The sequence below is a fragment of the Felis catus genome, chromosome C1, assembly GCF_018350175.1.
Source record: "Felis catus isolate Fca126 chromosome C1, F.catus_Fca126_mat1.0, whole genome shotgun sequence".
NCBI lineage: Eukaryota > Metazoa > Chordata > Mammalia > Carnivora > Felidae > Felis > Felis catus.
In genome coordinates, this window is record NC_058375.1 from 78829284 (window position 1) to 78848991 (window position 19708).

Consider the following 19708-nt stretch of genomic DNA (forward strand, 5'->3'; position numbering starts at 1 on the left):
AATTAACTGAAAACCTTTATATTATGTTTATAGCAGCTTTACTCATAGCTGCCAAAAGTTGGAAACAACCAAGACTTCCTTCACTTCATGAGTAGATAAACAAAATATTATTCAGCTTTAAAAAGAAAAGAGCTATCAAGCCATGAAGGGCCATGGAGGGACCTTGAATGTGTATCATTAAGTAATCAGTAAAAATCTGATTAATTTCACCTGTATGATATTCTGGGAAAAGGCTAAACTATGGAGACAGTAAAAAGAACACTGGTTACCACAGGTTAGGGGTGGAAGGAATGAATGGATGGAGCACAGAGGATTTTCAAGGCAGTGATACTATTCTATATGATATTGTAATGGTGGATACATTTCATTATACATTTGTCCAGCCCCATACAATGTACAACACCAAGAATGAACTCTACTCTAACATGAACTACAGACTTTGGGTGATAATGAAGTATTGGTGTAGGCTCATCAATTCAACAAATCCCCTATTCTGGTGGGGAGCATTATTAGTAGCAGGGGAGGCTGTGTGTGTGTGTGGTGTACATAGGAACGTTACTTTCCAATCAATTTTGCTATGGATCTAAAACTGCTATAAAATAAGGTATATTTTTTTAAAAAAATAGCCAAACATACATCTCAAAGTTAGAAATAAGAACAGAAAAACAACAACAACAAAAACAAGTTCATGGAAGGAAAGGAAGAATATAGAAACTAATAGAGAATAATCTAAAAATTAACAAAATTAAACTTTGTTCCTTAAAAAAAAAAGAAAAAGTTCTGGGGCGCCTGGCAGGCTCAGTCACTAGAGCATGTGACTCTTGGTCTCGGGGTTGTGAATTCAAGCTCCACATTGGGAGTAGAGATGACTTAAAAAGATTTTTTTTTTTAAATTTTTTTTTTCAACGTTTATTTATTTTTTTGGGACAGAGAGAGACAGAGCATGAACGGGCGAGGGGCAGAGAGAGAGGGAGACACAGAATCGGAAACAGGCTCCAGGCTCTGAGCCATCAGCCCAGAGCCTGACGCGGGGCTCGAACTCACGGACCGCGAGATCGTGACCTGGCTGAAGTCGGACGCTTAACCGACTGCACCACCCAGGCGCCCCAAAAAGATTTTTTTTTTAATGTTTATTTATTTATTTTGACAGAGAGAGAGAGACAGAGCATGCACATGCACAAGCGGAGGAGGGACAGAGAGAGGGAGAGAGAGAATCCCAAGTGGGTTCCATGCTCATAGCAGAGTGCAATGCAAGGTTCAACCTCATGAACTGTGAGACCATGACCTAAACCAAAATCAAGAGTTGGACACTTAACTGACTGAGCCACCCATGTGCCCCCGCCAAAAGTTTTTTAATTTAAAATAAAAGTTTCAAGAAGAACTAGAAAGTGTGAGTTGTTTCTACACCTAGAAACTGAGAAAGGAAAAAGTATTAAGAAAGCAGGCCTGGTCAACAGTACCCAATGGCATAAAAAAGTAAATAATTATAATGGAAAACTGCCTGATGACTCTGGCAATAGGGAGATCACAGATTACCCTAGCCAAGAACAGTTTAAGTAGAATGGAATGAAGTAGAACTAGTTTCTAAATGGAAAAAAAAAAAATCCTGGAGATGTTAACATTAATGCTGATATTATACATTTGCAAGATGTTTTTTTTTTTTAACCTTTGCACAGTGTCTCCCACATAGATGCTCAAAAAAGTATTTGCTGAATTAATTCATTTGGAAGAGAAAGTATTACATGTAAAGGGCTTTAAATGCTTGACAGTATTGAGAACTGAATTAAGAAAGCTTGAGATTTCTAAACAGAGATAGAGCCTACTAAAGCTGATGCTTAAAGATCGATCTGGATTTGGGTTTACTAGCATGAGAGGGAATACGGAGGGCAGGGAGCCTACTTAGGACGTTGTTGCAGCAATGCAGGACAGCGGAAATGCAGTAAGATGAACAGTGAAATCTGAGAGACATTATAAAAGTGAAATTATTAGGATTTGTTAATAAGTGGATATGGAAGTTAGGAGAAAAGGGTGTTAAAGGTCTCTGAAAGACTGGGGCATCTGAGTGGCTCAGTTGGTATAAGCGTCCAACTTCAGCTCAGGTCATAATCTTGTGGTTCATGAGTTCCAGCCCCATATCAGGCTCTGTGATGACAGCTCGGGGCCTGGAGCCTATGTTAGATTCTGTGTCTTCCTCTCTCTCTCTGCCCCTCCTCTGCTCACATTCTCTCTCTCTTTCTCTCTCTCTCTCTCTCTCAAAAATAAATATTTAAAAAAAAATTTTAAATAGGTATCTGAAAGATTGAAAAAGTTCATAAAACGAAGAATGAAAATCATTGGTGTCATACAATGACATGTTAACTACAGACGGTTCTCGATGTTGATTGTTCAACTTTACAATGGTGTGAAAGCGACATACATTCAGTAGAAACTGCAGTCCGAATTGCGACTGTTGAGCTTTTCCCAGGCTAGCAATACCCCAGGCTACTAGTCTCTCTTGTGATGCTGGGCAGTGATAGCCCCAGCTCCCAATTAGCCACCCAAATATGAGGGTAAACAACTGATACTGACATCTATTTTGTACCCATAAAACCAGTGTTTTTCACTTTCAGTACAGTATTCAATAAATTACGTGAGTTGTTCAACACTGTATTATTACATAGACTTTGTGTCAGATGATTTTGCCCAACCGCAGGCTAATGTAAGTGTTCTGAGCACGTTTAAGGTAAGCCAGGGTAAACTATGAGGTTAGGTATATTAAATGCACTGTTGACTTACTATGGGTTGATCAGGATGTAATCCTGTTGTTAAGTCAAGTAAGATCTATAAATGCAACTTCAACTAGATTTATTCCTTTAGCCTAAGAAATTGATATTTAATTTTCAGCATTTAAATTTCAGTTACAAACTTTCTCAAACAAATTTTAAATCCAGTTGTTAACTGGGATCTTTATAAATGAATAAAAATCAGTGAAAAATTTATTCAAATTCAAATACTTTTATCTTTATTTCCATAAGGCAAGATAACGGGATACATTGAAATATCCATGGAAAAAGCCACAAATAAAAGCTTTTTTTAAAAAAAAACAATTTAAATTTAAAGCAATTTAAAAAATTAGCATGAGAAAGTTAAATGACAAATTTGCAAGACATTTAATACTATATATATATATATATATATATATATATATATATATATATATATCAGAAGTTTTCAGTATATGTAAACACATCACTATACAGTTCAAATTCATCTCCAGAGTCAGCATACGTGGTGGAAGGTTTCTCACCTTCCTCATTTCATTTCATTTTGGCTCACCTCCACCCTCAAAACATCTTGAAACATAGATAGTATGGAAACAAATGAACATAAGCTGTCTCTGAGAGTATTTATAATGAAATAGCTCAGCACTCTTTTTCTTTTTCACTAAACCATGCACTGCACCGCAAAATTAAAACAGACATCTCTAGGGATACAGATTTGCCAAGAGTGTTTCTGGCAAAAATAAAATTTGGCTCTTCGCCAGACTTCTATACATGGACAACAGTGGCTGCTCTACAGATGGAGATTGATTGCTGGCTGGCTGGTCTGTGGTTACTTAGTAGTGTCAAGATAAAGAATATTATGCACAGATCATTTTCATGTCCAAAGACTTCTGACAATAAACCTCCTCTGCCTAACTTCTCACATTCTGCAATAATGAAAGTTATTTCAGAGAGTTACAATTCTAGCCCTCATTTCTTACTGTACAGACAAGCAAACAGAAGACCAGGGAAGGTAAGTCATTTGCCCAAAATCGCACAGCTAGATGGTGACATTACAAAATCCAGGTCTTGAGACTCCCAGTTCAGTAATTTTCAACCTTTCTGTTAGGCCATACCACCTTTCTCTCTCTCTCTTTCTCTCTCTCTTTCTTTCTTTCATTTTTTTTTAATGTTTATTTATTTTTGAGAGAGAGAGACAGACTGAGAACAGGGGAGGGGCAAAGGGAGAGGGAGACACAGAATCAGAAGTAGGCTCCAGGCTCTGAGCTGTCAGCGCAGAGCCTGATGAGGGTCTCGAACTCATGAACCATAAGATCATGACCTGAGCTGAAGTTGGACGCTTAACCAACTGAGCCACCCAGGTGTCCTGGCCATACTACCTTTCTATATAATACTTAAAATACCATGTTCTTGTATCTTAAATTCTTTCTATTTAATTTCAAACACTTGAATGTCATAGACTCTTTCTCAATCAATATTTTGCTACAAATGACAATATACTTTTATTTTGTGATCCTGTACATAACAGTTTTTAAAAGGACTGTGTATTTTAAGTTCCAGGGTCACCAAAGTAAAATGAGGTTAGAACTGGATTATAAACTATTAAAACATATCTAAGAAATTCTGTATCTTTAACCTTTGAAAGATTCCTTAAGGCTGGGAATTAACTCTTAGCTCTGCTACTGACTAGGTGTGTGATCTGAGCCTTGTTCCCCCCTTAGCTATAAAACAAGCACGTTGGATCAGCATTGTTATATTTAGGAATTAATTTATTCCATTATTTAAAATACAATTCCAGGTAACCTGAGGGTAAGATCCTAATCCTTATTATCTTATAACATTCAAATAACAGAGCAAAGAAATAAACACATCAATCTATTCTTGATTAACAAGTTAAAACACAGAAAATATCTCTACTATAAAAAAGCAGTAGATTTGGCTCTGCATAGAGTCAGAGAGAAGGACACTATCTTGAGAAAAGTATAGTACACAGTTGAATTTATGGTAATTTAGATCACATCTTTCTGCACTCATTTAACCAAGTAGATAGTTTTGAAAATCCAAGTCTAGTCTTTCTGAAAAGGGAACAAAGAAGAACATAAAAGAAGCTCAGGGCGGCTGTTTAGTCTATCCCTGCCAGAACCCCATAGCAAGTACCATGTACCCATATCAGATATGAAGAACCCTGATCTTTATTGAATGCTGTTCTATACGTTTAACATTATGGATGATTTATGTTTAAGCATTTTAACAGACAGGTCTTTTAGACCTCTTTTTTTTTTTTTTTTCAATCTACCATTAGTAGAAACAACTTTTACCTCCATTTTTCCACTTGAGACAATTGTTAGTTCATACAGACTACAGAAGTTCATTACATGCAATTCACTGCTAGCTACCCTAGGGGAGACCAAAAAGTACAAACATAGTCCCTGCAACTACCAGCTTCCAGGAGTTTACAATTGAGTAGGATCATGCAAAATTTCATAGCCTCTGACTTACACTTTTTTTTTTTTAAGTTTGTTTATTTTGAGAGAAAATGAGGATGCAGCAAAGGGGCAGAGGGAGGAGGAGAGAATCCCAAGCAGGTTCCACGCTGTTATCTCGAGCCCGACATGGGGCTTGAACCGTAAGAACCAAAATCAAGAGTCAGAAACTTAACCAACTAAGACACCCAGGTGCCCCTGAGTTACACTTTTAAAATTAAATTCTGACCACTTTTTATGTCCACTTTAATTGCATTTATGTCCTATGTCTATTTACTAACAGACATCAAACACAAAGTTCATTTATAAGATGCCAAAAAAGGGATTAAGGCATCACGAAGAGCTAATCCAATTGATGGTTGTAAAAAGAAGACAAGAGGAAAATGTGAGATTATCAAACTCTATGAGCTGAAACCCCTCCAAGGTCCAGCTCATTCGTCAGACCTAAAATATTTTTGTTTTGATTAAACACTGAAGCTTTATATCCCTTCGAGAGAATAAATCATATCTTGGGGCTGTCTGTATCTCTGGTTCAATTTGCGTAGAGCAATCTTGTAAAAATGGCTGGATCAGAGCAATAAGACTACTGAGTTACAAGTTTTATCAAATTAGTTACCAGGCTAAATTAACTGAGCTGAATTTCCGGGTTTTCCCCTCTATTTAACTGGAACAATGTATCTGCCTTGAAAACCTTGCAAGGCTAGTTACCAAAATGAAATAGTGTAAATGAAAGTACTCTATAAACTGTTCTATAAATGTAAGGCAATATTATTACTGAGTTTCTTTTTTCAAACCTTTCATATAAAATCCAAAGCTAGCTATTATCAGGTCAACATCTCACTCCAATCACTTCAACTTCCCTATAGCACATTAACTGGTGACATGAATAATTTGCAAGTATTACTTCACAATTATGGCATATTATACCTCTGTCTAACTCTACCAGACATGACTTTCAGCCTGTGAGAATCTCAGTAAAAATCTATACCTGCTTTATTGTGCTAAAGACTAAACACCAAATCAGGAAAGAAAAATAGGTCTTAAAATGCTCCTTTAGTCTCTTTTTAGGCTAGGGTTGGAACTCATTCTAACAGTGAATGACCCAACCATCACCAAAATATTCATGCTGCTTTTTGAAAAATCTCAGCAAAGGTCATCTGACTATCCAGTTGGGGGCAAAATGTCTTAACCTTTCATTACACCATTTACAAAGATCGATTCCTGATGGACTACAACTCTAAATGTGAAAGATAAGACAATAAAGCTCAGAGAAAAACATAAAAATCTTTGTGACTTCAGAGTATTTGAAGTGTTTGTATCCTCTTATATAGGACATAAAAAACTCTAACCACAAAAGAAAAAACTGATAAATTTTATTACAATAAGAATTTATGTTCATCAAGAGACACCATTAATAGAGCAAATGACAACCCACAAAAGAAGAAGATATAGCAATAATATACCTGAAAAATGACTCATAAAGATTTTACATAGAGAATTTTTGTGAATCAGTAAGAAAAATATAGACCACACAACAGAGATGTGAACAAAGACTTGAACATGTGTGACTTTACAAGAGGCTATCCAAATGGCAAATAAATGTGAAAAGATATCCAACTTTACTAGTCATCAGGGAAATGCGAATTATATGATTCTACACACATCAGAACATCTAAAGTGAAGAAGATGTACAATACCAAGTATTGATGAAGATATGCACACAGCAATGTATGGAACACACAATCTTTTGGAAAACTGATTACTTGTTAAAACTGAATGTAGGCATATCTATGACCTAGCAATTCCAATTCAAAAGAAATGCTTACATATGTTCACCAAAAGACAGGTAACTAAAATGTCCACAGCTTCCAGATTTGTGATAGCTAAAAACTGGAAGCAAACCAAACGTCAATGAACAATGCAATGGATAAATAAATCAGCTGGAGTATGCTCACACATAGAATACTACACAGCAATAAGAGTGAATATATAAAATTACCTGTGACAATATGGATGAATCTCACAAATATAATGTCAAGCAAAAGAAGTCAGTTTTTGTATATTTAAAAATAAAGCAAAACAGTAACAGGCAAAACTAATCTTTTCCATTAGAAGTCAGAATAGTGTGGGGCGCCTCGGTGGCTCAGTCAATTTAAGTGGCCAACTTTGGCTCGGGTCATGATCTCATGGTTCACAAGTTGAGCACTGCGTCTGGCTCTGTGCTGACAGCTCAGAGCCTGGAGCTGCTTCGGATTCTGTGTCTCCCTCTCTCTCTGCCCCTCCCCCACCCCCCCCCAGTCTGTCTCTGTCTCTCTAAAAAATAAACACTGAAAAAAAAATTTTTTTTTTTAATTTTTTTAACGTTTATTTATTTTTGAGACAGAGAGAGACAGAGCATGAACGGGGGAGGGTCAGAGAGAGAGAGGGAGACCCAGAATCTGAAGCAGGCTCCAGGCTCTGAGCTGTCAGCACAGAGTCCGACGCGGGGCTCGAACTCACGAACCGTGAGATCATGACCTGAGCTGAAGTTGGACGCTTAACCGACTAAGACACCCAGGCGCCCCTGAAAAAATTTTTTTTAATTTTTTTTTTTTTCAACGTTCATTTTATTTCTGGGACAGAGAGAGACAGAGCATGAATGGGGGAAGGGCAGAGAGAGAGGAAGACACAGAATCGGAAACAGGCTCCAGGCTCTGAGCCATCAGCCCAGAGCCCGACGCGGGGCTCGAACTCACGGACCGCGAGATCGTGACCTGGCTGAAGTTGGACGCTTAACCGACTGCGCCACCCAGGCGCCCCTGAAAAAAATTTTTAATAAAAAAAAGAGATGCCTGGGTGGCTCAGTCAGTTAAGTGTCTGACTTCAGCTCAGGTCATGATCTCACAGTTCATGAGTTCGAGCTCCACGTCAGGCTCTGTGCTGACAGCTCAGAGCCTGGAGCCTGCTTCAGGTTCTGTGTCTCCCTCTTTCTGCCCCTCCTCCACTTGTTCTCTCCCTCTCTCTCTATAAAAAATAAATAAACATTAGAAGTCAGGATAGTGGTTACCACTGCAGGGGGTGGAGGTGACAGAAAGAGAACATACAGGAGGTTTTTAGAGTGCTGGCAAGGTTCTATATCTTGATCAAATATGCACTTCTCCTTATGTATTTATACTTCAATAAAAAGTAATGAAGCAGTACTTTTTCTTGCTATTTTGCATTGAGGTTCTGACTTTTCACATTAAAAATCTGCTGCTCTTGAATAAATGCCAAAATACACTTTAAGGAACAGCCAAACTGATCTTAAGCTAATAGCAGATTAACTTTTAGCAAACTCAGAGCTTCACAGAATTAGAGATCTAGTATTAACAGTCTAGGTTAGGGAATTTGCCCTTTTCTGATATGAAAAAATTAAAAAGATGATAGAAAACAATGATTTTCTGGGGAGTCTGGGGGGCTCAGTCGATTAAGTGTCTGACTCTTGATTTCAGCTGAAGTCATGATTCGTGTATACACGGTTCGTGTAATAGAGCTCCATGTTCTGCACTGATAGGGCGGAGCCTGCTTAGGATTCTCTCTCTCCCTCTCTCTCTGCCCCTCCCCTGTGTGCACTATTGCTCATTCTCTCAAAATAAATAAATAAACATTAAAAGAAAGAAAAAAATGATTTTCTTAACGCTGTCCTTATCGTTGTTCTTATTATGAGCTAAACAAAGAGCAAAGTGCACTGCATACATTATTTCATCTCATTCTCCTAACTCCATGAAATAACTGTATCATCTTCACAATTGTACAGTTAAGGAAAATTAGGCTGAGTATGCTGTCCAAAGGGAAATATCACAAACATGGTAGAGCCAGGACCTGGATCCTGGCGTGTCTGACTCTCAAGCTGATGCTCTTAACCACTGTTTTATCCCTGCCTTGTTGTCACATTGGGGGCTTTACAGCATGGGGTGATGATAATCTTCTTTGTCTTTTGTCTAATCACTTTAGAAGGCTATATATGAGCAGACCATCCTCCCACACCCCACCACCCCCTTCCCCATTTTTTAAATAAAGATTCATAGAGGAACTGGACTGTTAAGGAGTAAAAGCTGGGTGTTAAGATAGAAAGCCCATGCCACCAGAAGATGTACAATAAAAAGGTTTGACAGCTTTTTAAAAAGTTTTTTAATTCCTGAGTTAACATGTAAGGTTATATTAGTTTCAGGTGTACAATATAGTGATTCAACATTTCCATACATCACCCAATGCTCATCACAAGTGCACTCCTCAATCTTTATCACCTATTTAACCCATCCCCCTTCCAACCTCCCCTCTGGTAGTCATCAGTTTATTCTCTATAGTTAAGAGTTTCTTTCTTGGTTTGTTTCTCTTTCTCTCTTTTGTTCCTTTGCTTGTTTGTTTCTTAAATTCCATATATGAGTGAAATCATAGGGGATTTGTCTTTAACTTATTTCGCTTAGCATTATACTAATTCCATCCATGTCATTGCACATGGCAAGATTTTATTCTTTTTATGGCTGAGTAATATTCCATTGTATATAGGTACCACATCTTCTTTATCCATTCATCAGTTGATGAGCATTTGGGCTCTTTCCATAATTTGGCTATTGTTGATAATGCTGCTATAAATATCAGATGCATGTATCCCTTTGAATTAGTGTTTTTTTATTTTTTGGGTAAATGCTCAGTAGTGCAATTGCTGGATCATAGGGTAGCTCTACTTTTAATTTTTAACTGTTTTCTACAGTGGCTGTGCCAGTTTGTATTTCCACCAACAGTGCAAAAGTGTTCCTTTTTCTCCACATCTTTACCAATATCTGTTGTTTCTTGTGTTTCTTATTTTGACCATTCTAACAGGTGTGGGGTGATACCTTATTGTAGTTTTGATTTGCATTTCTCTGGTAAGTGATAATGAGCATCTCTGCATTGTCTGTTGGCCATCTCTTTATCCTCTTTATAGAAATGTCTTCTTTGTAGAAATGTCTGTTCATGTCTTCTGCCCATTTTTTTAATTGAATTATTTATTCTTTTGGTGTTGAGTTGTACACATTCTTTATATATTTTGGATACTAACCTTTCATCAGGTATGTCATTTGCAAATATGTTCTCCCATTCATAATTTGCCTTTTAGCTTTGTCGATTGTTTCCTGCTCCATGCAGAAGCTTTGTATTTTGATGTAGTCCCAATAGTTCAAATTTGTTTTTGTCTTCCTTCCTCAGGGGGCCAATCTAGAAAAAGTTGCTATGGCCAACATCAGAGAAATTACTGCCTATGCCTTCTTCTAGGATTTTTATGGCTTTAGCTCTCACATTTAGGTCTTTCATCCATTTTGAACTTATTTTTGTGTATAGGTTTAAAAAAAGTGGTCCAACATGCACCCCCAGGTTTATAGCAGCACTATCAACAATAGCCAAAGTATGGAAAGAGCCCAAATGTCCATCGACGATGAATGCATAAAGAAGATGTGGTATATACATACAATGGAGTATTACTCGGCAATCAAAAAGAATGAAATATTGCCATTTGCAACTACGTGGATGGAACTGGAGGGTATTATGCTAAGTGAAATTAGTCAAAGAAAGACAAATGTCATATGACTTCACTCATATGAAGACTTTAAGAGACAAAACAGATGAACATAAGAGAAGGGAAACAAAAATAATATAAAAACAGGCAGGGGACAAAACAGAAGAGACTCATAAATATGGAGAACAAACTGAGGGTTACTGGAGGGGTTGTGGGAGGGGGAATAGGCTAAATGGTTAAGGGGCACTAAGGAATCTACTCCTGAAATCATTGTTGCACTATATGCTAACTAATTTGGATGCAAATTTTAAAAAATAAAAAATAAAACAAGTTAAAAAAAAGGGGTCCAGTTTCATTCTTTTGCATGTTGCTGTCCAGTTTTCCCAGCACCATTTGTTGAAGAGACACTTTTTCCCACTGGCTATTCTTCCCTGTTGTGTCGAATATTAATTGACCTTATCATTGTGGGTTTATTTCTGGGTTTTCTATTCTGCTTCATTGATATACACGTCTATTTTTGTACCAGTACCAGAGAATGTTATTATTTTCAAAAGTTATGCTGACAAGTATTGATTATTTAATACGAATGCTAGTAAAGCTTTAATAAAGTTTAGGTTGGCAGAAGAAACACAATTGACCAGGCTATTGATCTTTTACTTAGCTTCTGATCTTTAATCAGATACTTATCTCTGTTCAGAAAAGTATTACTTAGCAGATGCCTTCGCAAGTTGCAGATATGGTACCTAAGAGGAAATAAGCACTTTCACTCATTCTTCTTTGGAAAACCCTAAACTTAAAAAGTAACTGTCAGTTTGCGTCAAAGGTCCATTTCAGGGTTAAAAATCACACCTTGGGGCACCTGGGTGGCGCAGTCGGTTAAGCGTCCGACTTCAGCCAGGTCACGATCTCGCGGTCCGTGAGTTCGAGCCCCTCGTCAGGCTCTGGGCTGATGGCTCAGAGCCTGGAGCCTGTTTCAGATTCTGTGTCTCCCTCTCTCTCTGCCCCTCCCCCGTTCATGCTCTGTCTCTCTCTGTCCCAAAAATAAATAAACGTTGAAAAAAAAAAAAAATCACACCTTGACCTGAGGGTAGTTCCATCATCTTTCATTTATAACGAATTTCAAAGTTTACTTTCAAACCAGTCAACATGAAGCTAATTTAAAACTTAAATGCCATTCTTTATAATAGAAGTAAAAGCATACTTGCTAGTATTATAGAACTTTATACTTAAGGAGTATGTTAGAGTTTTTCACACGGAGTCATAATCTTTTTTTTTTTTTAATGTTTATTTATATTTGAGAGAGAGAAAGAGATAGAACATGAACAGGGGAGGGGCAGAGAGAGAGGGAGACACAGAATCCAAAGCAGCCTCCAGGCTCTGAGCTGTCAGGACAGAGCCCAACGCAGGGCTTGAACTCAAGGACTGTGAGATCATGACCTGAGCTAAAGTCAGCCACCCAACTGACTGAGCTACCCAGGCACCCCTACACGGAGTCATAATCCTAAATCATGAACCAGGGCAACTCCCACTTTAACCTCTCCCAACACCTAGAGATGAAGCAGCCTCCTAATGATGCTATAATCCTCACCACTTCTCTATGGAGGCAACTTGACATGAGAATCTAAGCTATACCCACCCCCTTAGATGAAGGGCATCCCTTCATGTCCCTAGACATACACTTACTACTTGCCTCTTGAAAGTGTTTATAGATACAGGAAGACAAAAATCACATGCAGCTCTCCTTAGTAAATACAGATAGTATTGATTTATATCTACATCATGTATATTTTGTCTAGACTCTTTCCTCAAGTAAAAATGTAAATTGTTTTCTTATTCAAAGTTCTACAAAAATATTAAGGGAATCTTTTCACATTAGGTAACATAAGTATGCCATTTTTTTAAATTGAAAGTCAAAAACAAAATTTGTGTGATTTTGTAGCTTGTTAAAGCATTTATTATCACACAAAATAATGACATTTTCTATATTCAGTATGACATGACAGCATTTTAAAATAACTGGTATATGAATGCTGAGAAATCTTTATATGATAGATATATTAACATCTCTCAATAAGAAAAAAATACATTGATTTCTCCAAGACAGTCATAAACACATGCCACAAGAAATGGTTTGAAAGGAGAAACTGACAATGTCACTGGTCTGATTTCAAAAAGTTCTTGAAATAGGCAAGTGCACAACATAAATGGCCATAATGTGTTTTAAAAAGTCATTCATAAGTTTATAATTTGGGGATATCATAACATTTTATGAGGAAGCTAAAGCATTCCTCTTTTATTACTGAAAATACCGTTATAAGAGAGGCAAGAAAAAACTCTCTTATCAACGATCATTATCATCTCACCGGTAAATGAAGAAAGTAAGGCCAAGAAAAAGGAGCTTGATACAAGGCAAATCACATGCCTGAAATCTCATGATAAAGCATATTACTCATCTTAATATCACATAACATTAGAATTCTTTCTACTTTTCTTTAAGTTCAAAACCACTTAAGTAAAAATGCTTGCTATAAAAGCATTTATAACCCAAAACTATCATTTGATATGGTTAATTTCTATCATCTTTGGGGAGGGAAATCTACATAACATAATGACTTTTAAATTTATTTGGTAGATCTAGCTATGGGCCACTTTTATATTGATCTGACTTAATGGGATCTATTTTAGGTTAACTAATCCTCAGAGATACAAATTCCTTAATAAAGCAGTCAGAAGTATTTTTAAATATTAACCAAAACAATCATAAATCATGTCAAGTAATGCATTAGCAAGACCAAAATACCTCACTTTCTGCTTCTATTTGCAGCTTTCGAAGCATACCTCTCTGCTTTCCCACCTTCCCAAACGCCCTCTTGTACTACTCCATGATACCCCTTTCCTTCATATTCCACTCTTCTATCAACTAGAAAAATGATCACATGTAATTTACATATATCAAATGACTGAAGTTAATTTACACTATAACACTGGCTAATCCCAAAGTACTGGTATAACCCCCTACTTAAGACTGGGACATCACCAAGCATAAAGATTTTCTTTTTCGGGGATAGAAAAAGGAAGTCTGAAATCATGCATTATCTAAAGGTAAACCTTATGTAGACCTACTAGGGTAATTGCTGGGGGTGGAGGGGAATATCCCTTGTTACTCTGCCCTCCCTAACATAGACTGCTAAAAACCCAACCATCCTCTGCCTCCCTTTCCTTTTCTTTGCTTGCCTGTTTAGAACACAGCAGCTGAACACACTTATACTGACTTAAAACATAGGCATTAAAGGCCAATGACAGCATCTAAACACAGTACCACACTTCTTCCTCCCAGGTTAACATTCAGCGACCTCTGGCAATGAAGAATTTGATTTCTTTTAAAATACACTTTTGTGGGGTGCCTGAGTGGCTTGGTGATTAAACGTCCAACTGTTGATCTCAGCTCAGGTCTTGATTTTGGTGTTGTGAGTTCAAGTCCTGTGCTGGGCTCTGTGCTGGGTGTGGCCCCACTTAAAGTAACAAAATAATAAATAGATAGATAGATTAATTTAAAAAGTACACTTTCAGAATGTAGCCCCTTCATCAATGGGGGTAATGTGTCATTGAAATCTCGCTTTTTTATTTGCAGACCCCCAAGAAAATTTTGAAAGCTATACATCCCTTGGCACATCCTTAAATTGATACTTAAAATCTTTCACCGTAAGTTTAAGTAGTTGCAAAGGAGTAACTTCTAATATATTGTAAATATTGAATTTTTAAAAGTTTATTTATATATTTTTGAGGTGGGGTAGACAGAGAGGGAGAGAGAATCCCAAGCAGGTTCTGGGCTATCAGCACAGAGCCCAACACAGGGCTGAACTCAGAAACCGTGAAATAATGACTTGAGTCAAAGTCAAGAGTTGTACACTTAACAAACTGAGCCACCCAAATGCCCCTCACACAAATTATTTCTAACGTATTTTATGTTTGGAAGTTTTTTACTGGACAGTGTTATATTTTTCCTCAACAAAAATCTGGCTATGAATTAAAAATAAACTTCTCTTTATTTTCTGTAATAAAAGACTTCAAGTATTAAAACAATTTCTTCTGGCTTGAGTTTTCTTTACAATTATTATTACTAACCAATCAATTAAAATATAAATATACTGCAAAATTTTATTTTAAAGATTCCTAAACATAATAACACTTCATTAAAGAGATGGGTGTGAGGGGAAGTCAGGTGGTCGCTGGCACCACGCCCACCACAGTATGTCACCAGAAGGAAAATGGCAGATCTGGAGAAGCAGTTGTCTAATGAGGAGAAGGTATGTACAGCAGCAAAATTCATTATTCATGCCCCTCCTGGAGAATTTAATGAGGTGTTTAATGATGTTCGGTTACTGCCTAACAGTGATAATTTTTTCAGGGAAGGGACAACTCATGCATTTGCACAGTCTATAACTTGGACCAGTTTACTCCAGTAAAAATTGAAGGTTATGAAGATCAGGAATTGATAACAGAACATGGCAACTTGGGAAATGGAAAGTTTTTGGATCCCGAAACCAGAATGTGTTTCAAATTTGATCACTTAAGAAAGGAAACAACTGATCCAAGACCATATGAAGTAGAAAATGCAGTTGAGTCATAGAGAACTTCAGTAGAAACTGCTCTTCGAGTTTATGTGAAAGAACATTATCCAAATGGGGTCTGCACTGTATATGGTAAAAAACAACAACAACAACAAAACTAGATGGATAGCAAATCATTATTGCATGAATAGAAAGCCATCAGTTCCAAGCAAAAAGTTTTGGAAATTTACCATCACTCCTTCAACCACTCAAGTGGTTGGCATCTTGAAAACTCAGGTTCATTATTATGAAGATGGTAATGTTCAGTTAGTGAGTCATAAATATATACAAGATTCCCTAACGGTGTTTAATGAAGCGCAAATAGCAAAAGAATTGATAAAAACTGTAGAAGCTGCAGAAAATGAATACCAGACTGCCATCAGTGAGAATTATCAGACAGTACTTTCAAACTTTACATAGTCAGTTGCCAGTTACATGCACTGAGATTGACTGGAACAAGACCTTAGCTACAGGATTGGCAAAAAGATGCAGAACGCATAAGATGAACATTGCATGATTGGATCACTTTAGTGTCTTTGAGTTTTAAAAAAAATCATTGCAGGGGCGCCTGGGTGGCTCAGATGGTTGGGCATCTGTCTCCAGTTCAGGTCATGATCTCACAGTTCGAGAGTTTGAGCCCCGCCCGCATCAGGCTCTGTGCTGACAGCTCGGAGCCTGGAGCCTGCTTCAATCCCGGTGTCTCCTTCTCTCTCTGCCCCTCCCCAAGTTGTGCTCTGTCTCTCTATGTCTCTCAAAAAATAAATAAATGTAAAAAAAAATTTTTTTTAAATCATTGCAAAAGCATTCAGAACTGTCAAGCTACCCGATCAAATAGGCTGCTGCCATTTAAAATCGCTGTAATTAGTTTGGTTAGAGCACAGAGCTTACTTAATCAACCATTATTTTTCATTTCTTTTGTTCAAAGAGGATTGAAAATCAGTTTAGTTTAAGTGTTTTTTACTTTCTGTTATATTTCTTACAATTATGAGATGCTTCCTCTAGATTCATGTTAAAGGTTTTTGAAGTGTTTCAAAAATATTTTACTTATCATAACCCTAAAATTGTTGTCTTTTGGTTTACGAAGTGAATAACTTTTGATATTTGCCCAGTTCTTTTTAATGGGGTCAACATGGACATTCTAGTTTAATGTGGTTGATGGATTTAACCATATAGACTGCTAAAGAAATTATCTACCTTTTCCCCTTTACTTTCTCCATTTATGTAAGATTGAGATTAGAGGGAAAGCATTTTCTGTTTTTTTTTTTCTTGAGGGAAAGCATTTTCTACATCAATTATGTTTGAACCTTTCAAGAAGGTCATTTAGCTAGCTTAGTGTTTAAACTTTGTTTTTTATTTTTTTTTAAGTTTATTTATTTATTTTGAGAGAGAGAGAGAAAGCATGTGCACAAACTGTGGGGGGCAGAAAGAAAAGGAAACGGAGAATCCCAAGCAGGTTCCCTGTTGTCAGCACAGAGCCCTACAGTCGCAGAGCTTGATCCCACATACCTTGAGATCACGACCTAAGCCAATATCAAGAGTCAGACGCTTAACCAACTGAGCCATCCAGGTGCCCGTAAGTAAACATTTTAAAAACAAGGCCAATGTCTAATGATTTTTTGAGATTCTGAAATTAAATGAGAATACTTACTTCAGGGGGGCCTGGGTGGCTCAGTCCGTTAAGCGTTGGACTCTTGGTTTTGGCTCAGGTCATGATCTCACGGTTCATGTGTTTGAGCCCCGCATCAGGCTCTGTGCTGACAGCATGAGGCCTGCTTGGGATTCTCTCTCTCCCTTTCTCTTCATCCCTCCCCTGCTCTCTCTTTCAAGATAAATAAATAAAATTTAAAAAATTTTTAAAAAGAGAATACTTATTTCAGAAATGCATTTAATGCTTTTTTTCTTGTGGCAGTTACACAAATTAGCTTGAATTCCATATGTCCCTGAGTTATTTTTACCATAAAGCCATAAATGTATTATAACAAGGGAAATCATAATATATATAATCCTGAACTCATAAAAAAATAAATGAATAAGAGGCGCCTGAATAGCTCAGTTGGTTGAGCGTCTGGCTTAGGCTCAGGTCATGATCTTGTGGTCAGCGGGGTTTGAGCCCAGCGTCAGGCTCTGTGCGTCAAGCTTGGAGCCTGGAGCCTGCTTCAGATTCTGTGTCTCCCTCTCTCCCTCTCAAAAAGAAACATTAAGAAAATTTTTAAAAATAAATGAATAAAATAAAAAATAAAAAAAGATATGGGTGAGATTTTTCTTCTTCAATTCATTCACGTTTCCATGTAGTGACTATTATTTTATTGCCAGGATAAAATATGGCTCAGCACCAATTCTATCCCTACTTTAGTTTTCATAATGTTAAATGGTGAGGAACCTGCTTCACATAAATGAGGGAGGAGAATGGACGTCTTGTTAGAGCAATTATTTCTCAATGCTTCAAACTTTTTTGAACAATGTAAAATAAATATAACAGTAACCTACTATCAAAAATATACTTAGTAGTCTATTAGTTAATTAGCAAACCAATTAGGCTTTCTCTCAGTTTTGTGAGAACAAAAAAATTGGAAATTATTTGAATTGCAAAAGGAACTATTATCCATCGTTACTTGAGACAGTGTTACTTAATCATCCACTATCTTCGCACAGATACCAGTATTCTCCATTGCCCTTTGGTGTCCTGGTGTTTTTACATCCGGGGACCTTTGTGAGATATGAACTAGAGCAATATGCCTTTCTTTTGTAATCATGTGAGAAGGGCAACAGTGAAAGAGAAGTGGGAGAACAGACCCCACACCTCCATCAGAAGCACATTCCTCGGGAAGAATAATGTTAGGAAAAGTATGTGGGGAATGTAAAGACCTACAAATGGCTCCCTTAAACCAGGCCCCACACTCCTTGAAAAGCGTACCCATTTAAAGATAAAAGTAAAGGGCTCCTGGGTGGCTCAGTCGGTTGAGCTTGAGCGTCAGACTTCAGCTTAGGTCATGATCTCGCAGTCCGTGAGTTCGAGCCCCGCCTCTGGCTTTGTGCTGACAGCTCAGAGCCTGGAGGCTGCTTTGGATTCTGTGTCTCCCTCTCTCTCTGTTCCTCCCCCACTCACACTCTGTCTCTCTCTCAAAAATAAATAAACATTAAAAAAAAAAATTTTTTTTAAAGATAAAAGTGAATGTGCATCTGCAGCCCACAGTACCAGCACCAGCACAGGGACTCCATGGAAGTGAGCAGTACATGATTTTTGATGAGAGAAAACTGCAAGAGCAAAATGATAAGCACCAAAAATAGCAACATGATATATCAAAGGAAGAACCCCACCTAAAAGCTAAGAATCAGACTGAAGCAAATTAAGCTGTTGCTTAAAGCATAATAATTAAAGCCTTTAAATTTACCAAACCATTCTGCTATTACAGAATAAAAAGGCTTGTTTATCCCTTCTTCTCTGTCCTAGGGGAATAAATTATCTCATGAGTCTTTTACTTCACCAAAGTGCTATTTAAAAGCTGATGAAATGTTTAAGCAATTGATTACATTAATAAAAAAGTCTTTACAGGACAGAGGTACGATCAAAACCAAAGGGTAGGTAACACTGATTAAGAGGAAAGGATATGCTCTCTGACAGTAATGCCAAGGTCACAGTTTTTGCCTGCCTGTCTCCTGCTCTTTAGTTAGATCTCAGATTATTATCCCTTCCACAAGAAGGTTCTCCAACAAGCTGGCCAAATAGATGTCCTGATACTCATTATCACATAACCTATTTCAATTATTGCATTGTACACATAGCTGCCCAATGTTTTTGTTGCTTATTTTTTAAAATGCATTTATTATTTATTCATCAGTGCCAAAACAACTCCAAAAACTCCCAAAAGCAACATGTGAATTCTATGAGAGTAGAGATCTATCATGTCACTGCTGCAAGTTCAGTGCTTACCTGGTACCGAGCACATAATAACCTTGTTGATGATAGCCTATAGATATCAGGCACAATGGGAATGCAAGCTGGTGCAGCTACTCTGGAAAACAGTATGGAGGTTCCTCAAAAAACTAAAAATAGAACTACCCTACGACCCAGCAATTGCACTACTAGGCATTTATCCACGGGATACAGGTGTGTCGTTTCGAAGGGACACATGCACCCCCATGTTTACAGCAGCAATATCAACCATAGCCAAAGTATGGAAAGAGCCCGAATGTCCATCGATGGATACACACACACACACACACACACACACACACACACACACAATGTAGTATTACTCGGCAATCAAAAAGAATGAAATCTTGCCATTTGCAACTATGTGGATGAATTGTTGGGTATTATGCTAAGTGAAATCAGTCAGT

At 37.4% G+C, this 19708-nt stretch overlaps 1 protein-coding gene and 1 pseudogene across 1 annotated transcript in view; one reads left to right on the forward strand and one right to left on the reverse strand.

The window, feature by feature from the left end:
- The window catches only part of DIPK1A (divergent protein kinase domain 1A), a 106055-nt gene that overhangs the window by 68315 nt on the left and 18032 nt on the right, over positions 1–19708 (reverse strand). The window lies entirely within an intron of this gene.
- On the forward strand, positions 15026–15868 carry LOC101087592 (annotated as a pseudogene).